This window comes from Calonectris borealis, chromosome 2 (assembly GCF_964195595.1).
Source record: "Calonectris borealis chromosome 2, bCalBor7.hap1.2, whole genome shotgun sequence".
NCBI classification, from domain to species: domain Eukaryota; kingdom Metazoa; phylum Chordata; class Aves; order Procellariiformes; family Procellariidae; genus Calonectris; species Calonectris borealis.
Genome location: NC_134313.1, coordinates 95884707 through 95902797, shown reverse-complemented (window position 1 = coordinate 95902797; position 18091 = coordinate 95884707). Strand labels below are relative to the sequence as shown.

The window sequence follows — 18091 nt, the reverse complement described above, 5'->3', positions numbered from 1 at the left end:
TTTGCTGTATAGCCCTTTCTCATGGGAACAGATTTCTTTCAAAGCTGTCTTTGAGCACTTACTATAAGGCAACAAAAAGGTGCTGTTGTAACATGCTTCTTAATAAACAGTTTGAGATTTTTCCCCTGTGGTACAAATAGTTGTTGGCATAGTCTTTTCATTTGAAAGATTGAAACCCACGTGTAAGGACCATGCTCCTGTGACTCAACTTTAGATTGATTATAGATGTTTCTGCAGTAACCTATACTACATGGTAGTCACCAAGAAGAGGATGCATGGGGAGCAATGCCATGGCTAAAGAATGAATGTGAAGAACATGACACTGGAAAGAAGGTCTCTCCTGAGATGAAAGAAAACATTTAAGTAATATTAATGAAACTTTGCGAGGGTAAAATAATGTAATCCCTTTGGCCTATAGCTGAGTGGGAAAGTGTTGTATATTTATGCATGTTCTTTTTTGGATATCTAAGGAGCTTGCAAAGGCTGTGAGATAATCCAGTGTTTAGTTTCAAGGAACAGAAGTTTAGAAAAATCACCTTTTAATTCTGGTTTTGCCACAAACTTTGGCGATGTAGAACATCATTTATCCTTTTTATCTTTACCTGTTGTCTTGGATTCTCCCTTTTTAAAACAGGTAGTTCTTCAGTTGCATATATGACAAAGATGGTTTAAGGCTTGTTTAACATGAAGACGCTTTTTGGTGTTGGGTGCTGTGAGTATTATTTTTTTTTTTTTTTTAGGAAATGTCTTTTAGATTTTCAACTTTGCTTTGGAGAGCTACAGTGGTTTGGATTTAAAGTTCATGTGAGTTTTGAATTTGTTCTCAAGGGTCCTAAAGAGTTTGTTTTAGTTCCTATGTAATCTGTGAAGAAATTCAAGTCTATTTTGTCCTTCCTCAGTTTTGAGTTCTGCTCCCATTAAGCTTCTGGGGATGGAAACCCTAATAAGCAATAGACACCTAGCAAGTTATTCTAAAAACTTGTGAGCATTGGTAATGAATTTCCTGATTACTGTTGAAAAGCACCAAATGCAGAAAGATTTTGGCCAGACATTACAGAGGCACAACAGGGGTTTTCTGGTTGTTTAATACTGAGTAATATTTTATTCTTAGTTCTGTTGTGAATTTGTGTAGAATTGTACATGAACCTGAAGTTCAACCTTTGTTATTTCATTAGCACGTATCTTTGCAAAAAGGGACTTCATGCAGGAGTCGAGAAATGTTAACTGGAATACTATGTAATGTCACAGGAAAATGTATTGCTATAGTCTACCCCAAAAACCAACTAACCCAGTTTTACATGATAGAGGTCTGTTTATTTGAATTGGAGATATTGGGAATAAGAAGGAAATTAAAGCATTGTAAACCATACTGTTATTTTGGAAGAATCAACAGTATCTTACAATCACCACTGCACAGATAGCGTCAGGCTAGAAATGTTGTCCATTTTCTTATTGATCTCACGTGTAAAGCTGGCTTTCAGTTGAGCTCAGTCAGAAGGCGGCTGAATTTTGCCTCCATACAATGTTCTGTACCTGAGGTTTCCTTACACCTTATCAAAGGATGCTGTAGACTTGGGCATTAGGTATCTGTCTAGTCTGATTATTGAGTACAAGTAAAGTATGCTATACCTCTGCAGAAAATTGAACCTACTTTTTTCCCACCAATTCAGCTTTCATTTCACTAAGAGGATCTTAGAGTGTTCACTGTTACTTTATATATCAGTATTCCAGTAAATCTCTTTGTATTGTGTGTATGTAAAGGGTAAGTGATTTTTATTTTTTTAAACAAATTTTCATGTGTAAATTTTATTGATAGCACACTGCAATTCAGTTTTCTGGAATTTGGTAGGTTTTTTTGGTTTTGTTTGCTTTTGTTAGGGTTTTTTTTTGTCCTGCTCATTTTAAGTCATGTTTTCATTAATTCTACTTATGCTGCGTCAAGACACCTGCAGGCCTGGTGCGTTCTCTAAATCCAGGGTTTTTTTTTATTCTTACTATGTAAGCCTGATTGAACACTTAAACAGTTTTGTAAAGCTGCAGTAAATTTTTCTGTAGTTTTAGAAACAGTTATTTTGGTTATTGACAGTAAGTTTCTGTGTCTGACTATGAAATTCCTCCAACTTTCTTACCCTTGTTCGTGCCCCTGAATATGGTTTAAATAGACTTAGAAAGTCTATTTATGTGTCTGTATTGGAGGTATCTATATTTATCAACAGAGAAATCACGTTTAGGAAACACATTTAGGAAAAATTAGTGGATTCCTTTTGAAGGAGTATAGAAATGGTATGCAGAGTGGCAGAAACACCTGTGAAAGAGTGGTAGAAAGTGGCAGAAACACCTTCTGTTTCATTGGAAGGAAAACTTACATGATTGGCTTAACAGAAAAATTACTATAGTCTGTTTTTTCCTTTAGAGAAGCAAAAACCCTTCGTAATTTTTTTTTAGGCTACATGACATTCTTCGTTGTCAAAAGACTGATTCTTTGCTCTCCTATGACATCCCAATATTTAGCATACTAGTGAGACTGAATTCTTGTAGACCAAATTATGGAAAGTCAGGTAAGTGGCATTTTTCTTTATTATATTGCACAGCTTTTAAGTTATACACAGTCAGTATACAGATACATTGTAAAACTTACATAGGAGAAATGCGCAATATAATAATATTAAAAAGCCACTTACCCGCTTTACCGTTTGTGCAGCCAGTTCCATGGACCAGTATTCGTTGTATGGTGGGCATGAAGTCCCCTGTACAGTGCATCCTGGGGCACGCAGCTGGTTAAGAATTAGGTCTGTCTTTCTTTTGTGTGTCTGATACACAAAGGGCAGCTGTTACTCAGCTTGTGAGCAATGAGAACAAAGTGAGATCCAGTGGTTGTTCTCTTTAGTGGTGTTTGACCACTGCTGTTCAAATTTGTTTTTTCTTAAGGTTGAAGGCCGGGAAGGACAGTTGACATAGGTTGGAAATCGCTGCAAACCTATCCTGAATTGCCAGTGCTAATACTGTTTTTCTACTACCGTATTAACAAGCACCAGCAGTGACTTTTAGTTTACAGAACTAAAAGCTACTCTTAACAGTAGTGCGTTAAGGACTTTATTTTTGGTTTTTACCTGTGCACTCAATTCTTTTACACAGGAACTGGTTACAAAGAAACTTTACAACAACTACTACAAAGAACTAAGGATAACGTTATTGTATACATACACAAAGAGCTAGGGAACTTGAGCAGGAGTAGTGTTGCATATTTTTATTGTTATATAAACAATTCCAAATGCCAATATTGTTTAAAAAGCAAATTCTGTGTATGTAAATTATGCAAAGCAGGAAAATAATGTTTAATTTGATCATGGTATATGCTTGTCAAACAATTTCCATTGTTCCCTCTTAAAAGTAATCATATGACTGCTCTCTGGTATATGTGCTACAGATTATTTTTGGTGTAGAAAGTGACGTTTAAGTAGTACTTAGCAGAGATTTCTCTCCTTGTCAGCTTTCAAATTTTAAGCTGTCATGGTTTAACCCCAGCCGGCGAATAAACCCCACGCAGCCGCTCGCTCACCCCCCCCTCCGGTGGGATGGGGGAGAGAATCGGGAGGGCACAAGTAGGAAAGCTCCCGGGTTGAGATAAAAATAGTTTAATAATTGAAATAAAACGAAGTAGAACAGTAATAATAACAATGAGAACAACAACAATAACAGAATACACAAAGCAGGCGATGCACAATTCAACTGCTCACCGACCGCGTGTCACGAACGGGGAGGGGGCTGAGCCCCACCCACCCGGTTTTTATACTGAGCATGACGTCACATGGTATAGAATACCCCATTGGCCAGCTGGGCCCATCACCCCGGCTGTGCTCCCCCCTCCCGGCAAGCACCACCCAGCAACAGCCAAAGCAACAATGGGCCATCAACGCTCCTTTCACACCGAACCCAAAACACAGCACACCCCCCAAGCTACGGGGAAGAAAGTTAACTCTGTCCCAGCCGGAACCAGGACATAAGCATATTTGTTTTAGCCTTATTTCTTCAGATCAAAATATTTTAAAACTTTTTTAAATCAAAAGGATGGTTTTATTTATGGGTCTTTATTGTATTCCCTACTGGATCTAGGAAGGATCTTGCTCTTACTTTGTAGGAGAAAATACTGCTTTAGGAATAGATAAACACTGGAATTTCAATCAACATCATGATTTTTTCTGAAGACTTTTGCAGAGTGAGAATGGGAATTTGACTAAAACAGCTCCTTAGTCTTAGCTGTTGTAGAATCCAGCACTTGCCATAAGAAATCAAAAATAAAGTTGGCATAAAACAGCAGTGGATCCATAAGGTTACACCTGAAGCCAAAGTTGTAATTCATAAGTCATTTCCACAAAACTCTGCTTGTTTGTTTGTTTTTTTTTTCCAATGGAAGTAGAAGTTAAGATGTACTTTTGAACTTCAGTTTGTGGAAGGCTGTGCATGTTTCATCCCAGTTGCAAGGGCAGCTTTGACAAGGCAAGAAAAGTGTTTTAATATCACCTTCAATGCCACCCTTGCCTGTCATAATGAGAAAGATGCCTGTTTGGTGACTGCTTTTTCCCAGCCCAAGCCAGCTGCCTCCAGCTAGACCTTTCTTTGGGAAGATCAATCACAAAAATGCATATATATCTCTTGGGAAATTCAGTGTGTGTGAGCAGTAAGCACAAACACCAGTGGAAATTCCCTATTTCAAATTTTTCACTGACTTTGAAAGATTTTCTAGTGATCCTGGTAATATTTGACAACCATAAATAAAGAGCACTCTTTATAACTTAAATAAACAGCAAAGCATTTTTACTAATTATTGGGCATGAAAACAAATCTCTTCTCTCATATCTAGGATTGGTCCTCCAGATAAGGTTATAAGTATGTTGTCCTGACAATGTAGGTAATTTATGATACAGCCAGAGGTGTAATTGTTCTGTGAATAAAGAGAGGCTTTTAGCTTCCAGGGATATAAAGTATTTTTCATGAATATTAAGTAAACTTTAATGATTGAAGAAAAGAGTAAAGTGGAGGACAGTCATTTATATCCTGTCTAAACTGGCCTACAGCCACATTAATGTTTGTAACAGATTTAGAGTATAGCTAAAATAAGAGTAAGGATTTCCTCCTCTTTTTCCATACCCTTTCCACCACTTTTTTAAACATGCATATAACTAAAAAGGTGAAGGCCATCTGCTTATTTACTCTAATTTAAAGGAGACATTGAAGAAAAATGGAAAGTAACTGTAATCAGTGCTGTTTGAGTAGTAGTGATAGATTGCAATTGAATGGTTTGAGGCTATTAATTGCAACGAGATTATACTAGTTCAGATACCTCTTGTGTCAGGTGCTTGAAATATTAGTTATTTCAAAGACAAATTGGATTATAAATTATTAGTAAATCTGTACCAAGGTGATTAAACCCACTTGTAAACTGTCAAACATGGGTACTATTTCAAGTTGTAGTTTAGTCACTTGTGTGCTGGAAAGGGAGTTAGGAATTAAATTTAGGGGTTACATGGGAATATGTGGAATAACTGAGTTACTTTTGAGACTGGGCGTTTCCTGTGCTTTCTACCCTCTCAACGAATTTTTGTTCAGCTTTATTTTTCCTAATCCACTACCAGCCTTTTCATCTGACTCTGTAGAAGATGCTTTAGAGAGGGAGGAAGCTGCTTCTCTAAGGCGGACTTACAAACTCGCTTGACCACTTGGGGGAGATAAAAAACAGCAGATCTATGCAGCCCTCACACAGGTCACAAATACAGTAATGGCATCCTCGAATTTCCACTCTGAGGGTCTACCATTGCTAGACAGGACTGTTCTCAGTAAAACAGTATCTTTTTCCAGTAGGACGGATAAAATATATTGCACTGCACGGGTCTTCTTGGTAATACCATCCCGTGACATTCTTCTTATCGTTAATCAAATGTTGTTTATTGAAGCAGATACAGAATTGCTTAATGGTTTGGTATTGATTTATTGCATTTTAAGGAATGAGAAATTGAAACAGTAGAAGCTGAGGAATAGTTCAATAGTTTAAAAGTCCTATTAACTTGTTTGTGTAGCTACTGAATTTCGCTATGTGTTCACGCTCTCATGTGCACACATAAACACTTAGAGGATTCCAGTCCCCTGCACAAAATAATTAAACAAAGCTCAAAGGCCTGACAATGTGTACATCCAAAGCAGTGAAGGGGGAAAAAAGCAAGAGGACATCTTTTTCCATTTATTTTCTCCCATCAATGATGTTTCATTCCAAGCTTGAAGCTTTCTCACTGTTATGTTGTCTGTGGTGTGTGGATATTTGCAGGAGGGTGTTAGCAGAGTTACAGGCATTTTGGATGACTATTTTTTACTCTTCAGTTTTTTACATAAAACGTTTAGTTGTGGTCATTACAAAACTTGGCATTCTAGATATTCTGTTATATGTATTATTAAAAGTGCGGTCATCCATGGGAAATATTCACCAGCAATGTCCTGTTGGTAACTATAATAATAAACAGATGTAGTTTATACAAAGCAAAATTTCTCTGATGGGCATCGCTGTTCCTCTCAAGAGCACTGGGCTGGAGCTAGGGTTTGGGGGCAGGGGGGCTCCTGTTTTTATTCTGCTTTGATTTTTCTCCTGTGATCTTTCAGTTTCTATTCCTTTTCAGCCATTTCTTGTAGTTGAGGAGCAATTCTCTCCTCCTCACTCCTGCTGCCTGTCTGACGCTAGGTCTCTGCACAAACGCCACTCCCTTGCCAGAGGTATCTCCTGCAGGCTCATTCTCAGACATGTTCATGCTGGTTACCAAGGTGACAGGGTTGGTGTTTTCTTAAGTGACCTTGCATCCTCCTATGCTGCAGTGAGTCTTGGTCTGCTAAGATGGATCCCAAGAATGGGTTTTTCTTTCCTGGCCTTGCTTTGAGACCTCATGGCCCTGCAAGTTGCCTTATGAGGCTCGTAAACCTTGAGGCAAATTGAGATCTTACCCAAGCTGAGGCATTTCTAATAAGGAAATTTAAGGACCAGAGGTCTTGTCACTCTTCCAGCTCACTTCCATCTTGATGAGCAGGACCACGAACACTGCAGGATCTTGTTCCTTTCTTCCATGTGTCAACACTGTTCTCCCCCTTTGATCCTGCCAGCTGGTGCTGAATAACTCCATCATTCCCAGAGGAGATGGAGCTAGAGCACTTCATACTTCTGTCAGCCAATCCTGCTGGACTTACCATTAGTGCAACCCCTTGCACCATCAGTGCACAAAATGTTGATCTGCCCTGTTAGAGCGGCAGCAGTTTGCGCCAGTTTTTTCATTTCACAGATTGCTTCTCTGTTAGTGCTCAAAATGTGGTTCTCTTCTGGCATCGCAACTTGTGGCCTACAGTGACTTCCTTCCTTCCTCCCTGGGGCCCATCGTAAGTCTTTCCTCTGCTGCTTGTAACAGGCAAGATCACCTGGCTGCTTGCTGGGAATATCCAAAGCATGCATGGGACGTGTTGATTCCGTGTCCAGAGATCACAGGCACCAAACCCCTACACATCACAGAGCTGTCTGTGGGTGATGCCACATTTAGCAAACTTGTCCTACAGATGCTGTTTGCCTGGAAACCCCAAGATCCCTCTTCCGCATAAGCTATTTGCTCACTGCAAATGCGTGTAGGTCAAGTTATTGAAAAGAAAAAGATTGTTTATCAGTCTTTGGTGTTCGTATAGATGTGATGTCCATAAAAAAAATTCATAGCCCACCCTCATTCCTCTGTTCATTAGAGAACCTGTAGCATACATTTCAGTCATATCGCGAAACTAGTCATCTCTTCAAAGGACGAAACTTGCCAGCTATTTTAGGTAGTTCTGTCAACTAAGAAAATAAATTTTAGCTCTATGAAGTGTTGCGTTATTTATACATGCTTTTTAAAAACAAAGAAATGATTTATAAGTAGAAGCAACTGAAATAATTTTACATCTCTTAATCCAAAAAGCCAAGTATCACACATTTCACATAATGTGTGAATATTATTTTCAGACATTTTGAGAGGTGACTTGTTTCACAATATGACTGTAATGGAATTAATAGAATACTGTGCCTGTATGATTTGTTATGAGGATGGGTTTTGGTTTGTTTTTAAACTTAAAATAGCCATATAAATGCACTTGTCAAGTATTTTTAAAAATACTCCATTACCCCCAAACTCAGAGGGTGAAAAAGTAAAAACTTTGTATACTCAGTACAGACTTAACATCCTCAGCCTTGTTTTGGCTTCTAATTCCATGCGTGGTTTTGTTTTCTTCTTTGCTTATTTAGATCTTCAGTTTTCCACTCAAATATTTTCTGACTTTTAATATTGTCTGAGAGTCAAACGTAAAATACCATACTAATAATTCTAACGGCAACAAGTGTTAGAGCTGGTAACCCTTTATCCTTCAGTGTTGTTCTGTTCCAAGTTTCCAACAAGCATTTAGTATCTGTGCTGTGCAGGAGTTCAGCTGCCTTATACTGTGTAGGGGAGATAATCCATTCAGCAGAAATAGTTATAGAAGATAGAATATTAAATATAGACTATTAAATATAGAATATTTAATTTCCTGAATCCCCTGTAGCTCTAGATACCTGGAGCAGAGCAGGACATGGCTGCTTATGATGGGAAGGAAGAAGGGACAAAATAACATGCTCTACATTCAAGACTAGTTATACTCCCATGCCTGCCTTCAGCCAGATGCCGCAGAAGGCTGTTGCCTCTCTCTTTTGCAGAGGGACTTCAAGCATTTTATGTCACTTTTACTTGCTCCATCACAGAAACTTCTGATTGCATCCTCACTCCAGAATCTTTTAAGCTGGTGAGGAAGCATCAATCACCATTCATACCTTTACAATCTGGTATTTAGGTGGAGGAGCTATGTCCCTGGAAGTTGCAGCATTTTGCCAGTGCTCAGCTCGGGAAGGGACGTCAGAATTTCATCGCTTCCTTTTTAGTCTTGGTCACATTTTCCTTAATGCTGTACAAAAATTCCTCTCACTTATTATGCTCAGTTCTAAAGTACGTAGTATAGATGACATTTCAGTTAGGGAAGGACATGTTGGAACATTATGGTTGATTCAAGTGAGTAATGACACTATGACTGATTTGAATGTGTTTTCTTGTGGGTGAGGGAAGAGCTTTTGGCTTTTTAATGTCTTGTTCTTTTAAATTAAAAAAAAAGTTAATTCTCAAAGGCATAACAAGAATTATAACAGAGGTTTGCTGCTACCCTTCTATATGTCTTGCATAGCCACCTACCCCTGTTTGAGGTGGGTGTAACAGGCTGTCTCATTATAGTGAAGAGTTCTGTGCAGCATTTCTGCAGCATTGCTCAAGACTCAGTAAGGTGTGGCTGTAAATATAGCCAGGCAGGGAAGGGCAAAGCTGGCTGAGAATTTTAGTCTAGCGTAAAGCTCCTTTCCCCATACCACACCGTTTGTCACTTAGGAAGCAGTTAAAGGCTAAACTGGGAACGAAAAGTCGTATTCCAAAATAAATATGTAGAGGGAAAAATGAAGAAGAGTGTATGTCATTCTTACCGTGTGAGGAAAGTAATCACAGCCATGCTTTTGTTTTCTCAAAATGGGTTTGAAGGGTGCCTCCTTTGCATTAGGCAATTCCCTGAATGATCATTTTGAGTCTATTTTTGCTCTTCTGCAAAGAAGCAAAATATTGTTCCTCATATATGTAGAAAGCATAACTGTTTGTTCCAGTACACAAGAAAGCTAGTTCTGCACACCTCTTCAGAAAGCTTTGATGTAGAATAAGGAAGATAGCACAGGTTATATATAGTTCTTTCTGTGAATCCTGACAAATGCTTGCTGACCTTGATGATGCGTGTGTAAGAGAAATTTTTTGTATTTATTATCTCCTGTGGAATGACTGTCACATAGGTTATGTCCACGCAGGCAGGTATTCCTAATGATGCCCAGGCTGTTGCATCACCTTTTGGGTGGCAGATGATTTGAAGAATGGGGAGAGCTGTGTGTTCCTTCACCCACCTCTTGTTCATTGCTGTTATCTGGCATCCATTGAAGCCATCAGCAACACTGAGCTATTAGCTGATGATCACCCAAGTTTTTAATAGGTGTGCAAGCCATCTATAGTTATTACACCACAGGTATTGATGTTGCATTATCTGCTGCCACCACCATGTATATCCCCAGTGACCCTTATAGAAGTAGGTTCACTTTCTCTACAAAAATATTTATATCCTTTGCAGTTGGTTATTGTGCGTGTGTGCATTTGTTTTTGTAGTACTGCAAGAACATTTGTGTTTCACTTCAGAGATTGCTAGGCCTACATCTACTGTGTTTAGATTTCAGTTTTGCTTAGAGGATCTCCTGCATCCTCTACATGTAGTAACAGTGGCTGCCTGCTTTATAGAGTGTGCCTGTAAGTAAACAGCAGTTTTCAATAAAGCCTCCCAGTCTACCCCATTCTCTTTATTATTATGAACAAAATTTGAAAGCATCATAGCCCAATGAATACATACGTGCTGTTTTAAGTCAGCTTTACCTTCTGCAGTAGAGTTGTATTAACCCTTAATGATGTCTGAGAAAACGCCTGTTAATGGAGCTATAATATGGCTCTTGGCAACCGATGCTAAAAGGTTTCTGCAGGCTGAAACAAAATATGCTTCAAATTTTCATGGGAACAAGTTCAGAGATCTGCTGTGGCATTACAAGATGCCTACAGTGAAACCTGTGATTGTTTATGATTGTAAATTAATGGAGAATTCTTTACAGTAATGGTCATCACGTTGGCATAGCAGTGCTGCTGTGGCAGTGAATTGTGGTTTTTAAGAACTGTAGTGTTACGTCAAGAGGATCATTACAGCTGAGCAATCCCAACCAAAATGCCCTGAACAAATGAAACTGCTTGTTTAACAGCACTCTGTCAATCAGTGCTGTATAACTACTTCATGGTTTCAGTCTGGAAAGGCATCTCTGAGGATCAAGGAATTAGGCAGAGAAGTAGCATAAGAGAAAGACTCAATCTAATAAATGTGGGTGATGTAAAACCCAACCTGATGCAGTTGTTTTGTTTTCTGCATGACAACAAATTATTTTAACATCACTGTTATAGAAAGCTAGAAACCAATAAAGTTTCATTTCATGGGATTGTACCCATACTAATAGGAACAGTATTCAGTAATTATCTGTACTTTTTTTAAAATTCCCAAGCAGAGCAATCCCTTTTGTTAAAGACATGCCAGTGTATAAAGAGGTTTTTCTTCTTTTTGCGATTGTATGTTTACAGCTAAAACAAAGTTCATGCAAAGAACAATTGATTTGTAAGAACTTGACGTACTCTTCATTATCCTTAATATGAAATTACATTGTATTAGTCAATGTTACCGTGATGCTAGCAAAAATACTAGATTGAAAATTAGAATTAAAAAAAAGATACCACCTGGGAGTTTGGTGCTAACTTTGCTCATGATGGTGAAGTAATTCAGTTACTACAAAATGGCTTAATAAAGTACAAGTACATAGCGGCCCTCTGACTCGTATTCACTTTCTATATTTTTGAAGGTGACTTCTGTTTTTTTTTTTAAATTAAGCAACAAAAAAAGACTGGGCAGGATACTTTCTTTTCCAAATACATAGGTAAACAACAGGAATATCTAATATACCTGTTGCAATGGATTTATTTTTCTTTAATCCTCTGAAAATATGTTGCTAAAGCGTGCTGTTTGTGGCTGGGTCTCCTTTGGTCCTTTGTTGTTGAAAGTTTAAAGTTTACATCAGCGTCCACAGGTCTGTGGGATCACTCACTGTTTAAACTTTTGGGGGAAACTATGATGTGTTAAGCTAGTTACAGCTGAGGGTAGCCCAGTCAGCATCTTCATACTGCGTTGTAAGATGATGAATTGAACATACAGAAGAAGGAAATTGGAGGAATCTTCAAAATCTTCCTTATGCAAATATTTGGACATTATCATGTTTCTATAATTTTCTCCTGCAAACCACTTTGAAGGTGTTGGGGACGGGAAGTAGCCAGTGTATACAGTTACCAGGCAGTCTGGATAGCAGAAATCTGCATTCATATCTTATTTTGCAGGCAGAGCTTCCCTGAATGTTAGTAGGGAACAAGGGGTCTCATACAAAGACAGAACATGGCAGAAAATTCTGGGGAGAATGCAGAACAATTTTGGGGAAATACTCTGATGTATTTAATTCTTGCTGTAATTAAATGGTCTTTCAGAGCAATGATTAATGTAGAATCCAGAGGTTCACTGTGGGAACTGTTTCTTTCACATTTATACAGAAGTGACTGATTGAAACTAAATTATATTTATATGACAGAAGGTCTAAAAATACAAAATGTGCTGTAAGCCTTATTTAATTCAGCAGATAAATGTCAAGTCATCTTTTGTGTCTTTGGTTGTGCATTTTTAACATTGTTTTAACATGTTGGCATTATGTATTTTATTCTATGGGAAAAAACTAAAAGAAGGGCTTTCTGGGCTTGTGACTTTTATCCTGCTAGAGTCAGAAATCTCTCCTGAATCTGTCTTTTCATAACAGATTAGAATAGCAGTCTCTCTGATCTCTTGGGGCTTCAAATTATGATTTTTTTTTTTAATAAAATATATCGAGGCATTATGCAACTATATTTTGCTGCCACAGAAATATTACAAGTATTTTGTAGAAAATTAAACGCTATCATCCTATGGACATGAAATAAAATCTGTCTTAAAATTCATAAACAAAATCTAATTATGAATGCCGATATGTGGAATTAGAGGAAGGAAGTAGTAGGATGCAGTTTTTCAGTGCATCCTTTTCAGTGGTTTTGCCATACAAGAAGTACAACGGGAAAGGCAGCGTTAGAAGATGCAAGGCAGAGTCCCCCCTAGCTCTCCTTTGCTCTCCAGCACCTCTCCAAGGCTCTTACATGTTCTGCTGAGACGGGCAGGTGCATGCATGCTTTATGGAGGACGTTCGTTTTGGAAATGAGAGGTTAAAAGGAAGTAGTTCACTGCTGCTGCTTTTGGAGAGGAGGAAGCATTCTCCTGTTAATAGGAGAAATCATGAAAGGAAGAGAAGACCTAAGGGGACAAGGGTTAAGGATGAATTAACAGACAGAATGAAGCAGGGTGGGAAAGGAAAAATAAGTATTAGTTGTTACTGCATTCCCTCAACTACTTAAGATTTTCAGCTCCCTGGTATTATTTATGTGGGTTTGACCACCATTGCGTATAAACAAAAAGATGCAAGAGAGATGCAAGTCTTTCCCAATTAGTGTCTGCCTACGAAATAACCTACTTTTTAATTATGTCTCTATTTTTTCTAGCTCGCTGTCCTGAATCTGTCAGCTTTTACCACCTCCTTTGTAAATTATATGCCCTGATGTCAGGCAAAAGATTTTGATCTGTTTTATAGTTGATGATTTGATACGGATACAGAATCACACCAATGTTTCAGAGACATTTTTCAACCTGTGGTAGTTGCACCTGTTCTGCCCATCCTACTGCAAGGAAGGATGTACAAGACATGTTAAATCAGAGCAGGTTCTTTAAGAAACACACTGTGTTTCTGCTTGAAGATGTATGTTAATCTGGTACCTAAGTAAAATGAAAAAGACAGACCCCACCAGGGTTTTCCTGTGCTTCCCCAGTGTAATTAAGGTCTTGTGTTGATTTCACAGTTCAGCATACTGGTGTTGGTCAATGACACTAACTCGGTTAGAAACCAAGGGAAATTGGAGTCTTTTTTTTTTTCCTTTTTAAATTAAATTGTTTGGTGAAGTGTCCAATTAGCACTGGTCCAATTACAAGATACCCTGGTGAAGGAAAGCAGGAAGCAATACATCTGCTTCCTAAGTAGAAACTTCATTTTATTTTTAATCAGTGCTATTAAGGAAGACTTCCTTGGGAGTAGGCTTCACTGAGGGTTTGTTCATTATCAGCTCAAGGTGAAGCCAAAGGGAACCTTTCTTATTTCATACCAGAATTGATTTTTTAAAAAAATAAGTAACAAGTGCATGCACAGGGGGTTGGTGCATGTATTTAAAAGTGGAGTTGCCATTGGTAACACAGCTGATTTCCTTTGTTGGAAAAGTCATTGTTCATTACTTTCACTGAAGTGAAAGGTTAATGGCCTGTAGCGATCTGAAGAAACCCCTACAAAAATGCACAGCAAGGATCTAATTTTGTTATACAATAGTGCTTTCCACATACTTTTTCTCAGGTAAGACAGACATAGAAGATAGCTGTTGCTGTTCTAATAAATATATTTGATGTAAAGTAGTACCCGGTATACTGCAGAAAGGAAAAGGCCCCTGCTACTGTCAAACAGACAGCTGTCACCAAGGGCACGAATTTTGGTTTCTTTATTGATGTTTGCAAAACATGCTGGCTATACTTTGTGTAGAACTGCTGCACTTTTTTTTCCTTAAAAAGTTTCTTTGTTGTAGTAGAAGTAACTTATTTTATAGTGTGGCTGTTGCTTTGATTGCTTTCTCGATAGCTTAAAACTCTTACTTTTGGCACATTTTTTTCTTCTTGCAGTTTGAGCACAATTAAAAATGAGATCTTATGTAGTACGTTTAATATTGAGGTATTCCGAAGAATTTTGTTGGCTCTTGAGCAGAAACTTCAACGCTTCAGAGATCAGTTAGCCGCCTCGCTGAGATGCGCCTGTGATGTAGGATTAAGCCAAGTCACTCAGCAGCTCAGGGAAGAAAATGCAGGATAGGTGTTTCAAACCAAAGAAGAATTTCATGGGGAGAGACTGCAACCATTAGTCTGTAGTTGAAGAAGAGCTCTAAGTCAGCATTGCCGCTGCAAACGACAGTCCTGCCTGGTTCCTTGTATGTGTATGAGTAGTTGGTGTGGTACCTGGGAAGGGGGATCAGGCTGGCTGGGAAACAGTTTTTTCCAGGCAGGTACCAGAGTGGTGTTGGTGGTTAGCCTGGCCACTTTCCCAGTCAATTCACCAAACAGCTGTACAGATGTTGGTGTCAGCAGGAACAGAGTGGGGAGGAGAAAATGCAGAAAGGGGCATGACTGCTTTTTTTGAGTGACAGTGATAGCCAGTAACAGGGTAAAACCTGCATCAAATCACAGCCAGATTTTTAAATGCTGCGGAGTAACAGCCCTCATCTCCTGAAAGATGCAAGCGGAGCTTAATCAAAGGCATACAAAGAGCATCATTCAGCAGTAGTGCTGGTATAAGCAGTTCCACCTTAGAGAAACAGGAGGTTGGTTTCTCAGTGGAGGCGTCTAGGCAGCCCCCAGACCGGAGGATCAATCGCTTACAAGCGGCTCATGGCAGAGAGTCAAGCGGCAGAGGGGGAGCCCGCCGTAGACTGCACGGCTACAGAGAGAAACGCCAGCCAAACTGTGCGAGCGGGGACAGCTTCAGGGCCATCGCTTCTTAGGGTTTAAAGATAACAAGTGGTCCCCAGTGCTTCTGAGGAATAATTCTGCCAGGACTAACTTGAAATAAGTGATGCCACATATTAAATCATTAGAAACCTTTCTTGCAGCACTCAGAGTTTCCTCTCATGCTGACCATTCTCAGCTGGGCCGTAGCTTGAAAGGAGATAACATTGCATATTAAATATGTATCAGCAGCTTCAATTTATTTAGTGCCAAATGCTGCCAAAATGTCTTTTTTGTCAATGATATTAGCATAGGTATTGGAATACTGTGTGAAATTTCTTTTTATCTGCCCCTACAAGCCGATAGCTGAATGTTGCCATAGATCTCAGAACCTAAAATCATTGCTTTAGTCTAACTTTTCCACATTGAGTAAAAACTTCTAGAAGGCATAGATCTTTACTTTGATTTAATTGAGTGATATTTGATGAACTTGCAAATTTTGACCATGTCACTTAATAGAGTTGTGTATTTTCCTGCCATAATGGAAAATTCTTGAACCCAGTTGTCTTTCTCCTTTTTTGCACTTGCCTTCCTTCCCAGTCTTCTTCCTTCCCCAGCATCCTCATTTCACTTACTATAAACTGTTCCTTTCTTCATATTTGATAGTTCTAGCTTAATTAGTTATAGAAGGCATTCTTCAAATACTTAAACTTTATTGCTGTACTGAATAAGAGGTGGGGCTGGGGAAGAGCTTTGAGAGTATAAACAAAGAAGAGCAGCTAAGCTAGGTTTGGTGAAGCAGATCCTTCTGCTGAAAGTTGCTGCTGCCTCAGCTGAGGTGCAGTAGCCAGCTGCGGGTACATCCCTAGCCTGCTGCAGTGCAAATGTACCTAAGTAAGCTTACTTCATTTTGCATCGTGGTAGAATGGGAGCGCAGGTGCAGTCAGTGGCTGGACCTCAGCTGAAAGGTTAGAACTTCTTACGCCACTCTGATGCGTACTTACAGTTGTCAGGCCACGTGTTGTGCTAGAAATGCTCCTTGGGAATGGATGTGTGAAAACAGCTTGTAAATTAGCTTTGGGAAAAGTCCTCAATGACAAAGCTTGTGTGGTGAAACTGATTGCCTTAAGGCAGGAAAAAAAAAGGCACACATCTTATCCAGGGAATTGTGAGGAAAACTGCAGGCTTGCTCAGCACCATTGCAGCTCACAAATACATCTCTGCCAAAGCAATGAAATACATCATTTGTGTGTGTCAGTTGCATTGTACAGAATTGCCCTTCAGCTGTATGTATTAGTTTTGGTTTTAGCTGCCATTCTTAAAGGAACAGCATAAAAGGGAAGAACAAATCACTTTGTTTTCCATACGTATCTTTAAGTCTTTTACTTCTAAGTAATCCTTTTCTACTGCAATGAATAATTTGTCAATCCCATTGCTGCTACCTGTGAGTTAGACTTTTTTTTGACTTCTCAGTTTGCAGCAGCCGTTCTCTAATTATGTATGCAAATAAATTTGGGTGCATTACCTTAGATAATACTGCTTATCTGCATAAAGATGTTTGCTTTCTAATTTTTCCCTTATTTAGTCTACATGCTATTCATTTTGCTCAACTGGTGAGGAATGCAGGGAAGGGAGGGAAAATAGTAGTATATCACGAAGTAGAACAAGAGTTGACAGCAGGTTACATATTAATAGAGAATAATAATTTTCAACCACAAGGACCCGTTCCAAAGAGAAACCTCTACAAGGTTTTGTGAATCTTTCTGAAAGCATTGCTGGTTGAACTGTTGCTTTTCACTCTGAACTTGCAGGTTGTATATTGTTCCCCTGCTTTTTGTGCTAGTAATTAGAATAGTCTCTATTGTGAATAGATTAAATATTGTAAATATTAAATATGTAAATATGAAATATGTAACTTTCCTGTCTGTTTTGGAAGGTTTTGCAGCACTTTTATGTGTGTGCTTCAGGCCATAGTTTGGTTAACATGTTTTCAGTGTCAAAATAAGCAGCTCCTCACCTTTTTTTGTGATAGTGTCTCAATTTGTGAAGCCAAAACAGTGATCTAGATCAACAAAGCTGATTCAGCTGAAAAGTAACTTGTTTTATCATTGTGGAAGAGGAGAGGTGTCATTCGCTCACCAGTTTATTTTTAGTGTTTGTTAGAAAGTTATCTTTCTTACCTCATGGCCATGAAAGTATTTATCGTAATAATTAAGGAATCACGGGTGGTGATGGAAGAACCTGCTGAAGTTGGTACAAGCAGCATGACCACCAAATAGGTGTGGGCTCCAACATCACCATCCCCAAAGTACACAGTCTATCTGGGGAGCTGAAAAAATTGAGACAGTGTCCGCACTAATGCATAGAGCAGATCTGTAGAAACATATCAGTAAAGCAAAATACTTTGTGTCCACAAAGAATGTCTGTGTTGTATATGCTTTGGGTTTAGTTTTTACTATGGACTAGCTCTTGTCTAGTCCCAACGGCGTAATGCTTGGTTACTGCTGGAGCACACTTGGCGTGGTTCTGGAGAAGATCTCCCAGGCGGTTTAGTCGGAGCAGAATCCAGCCCATGCACTCCAAGATGCAGGGCCACGATGTGGAGCAAAGCATGGAGGATGAAGAAATTCACTTTAGAAGTGCGCTCCATGTACAAAGTAAAACCTGTAGATGCACTCCAAAAGACTGACTTGTCCACAGTGACAAGAGCGTGTGGTCGAACAAGGAATTAGCGATGGCCTTCCGA

The 18091-nt window shown here is 38.9% G+C and overlaps 1 protein-coding gene across 11 annotated transcripts in view; it reads left to right on the top strand.

The window, feature by feature from the left end:
• Positions 1–18091, top strand: part of LYRM4 (LYR motif containing 4) — a 90820-nt gene that overhangs the window by 44882 nt on the left and 27847 nt on the right. For 3 of the 11 annotated variants that reach the window (XR_012672474.1, XR_012672470.1, XR_012672473.1), the window contains one exon: positions 2446–2558. The exons of 6 other annotated variants lie outside the window; for them this stretch is intronic. The gene's annotated coding sequence lies outside the window, so the exon portion shown is untranslated. Of the gene's footprint in view, positions 1–237; positions 713–2445; positions 2559–18091 lie in introns of all 11 variants that reach the window. 2 more of the 11 variants (XR_012672476.1, XR_012672471.1) reach the window with 1 other exon arrangement.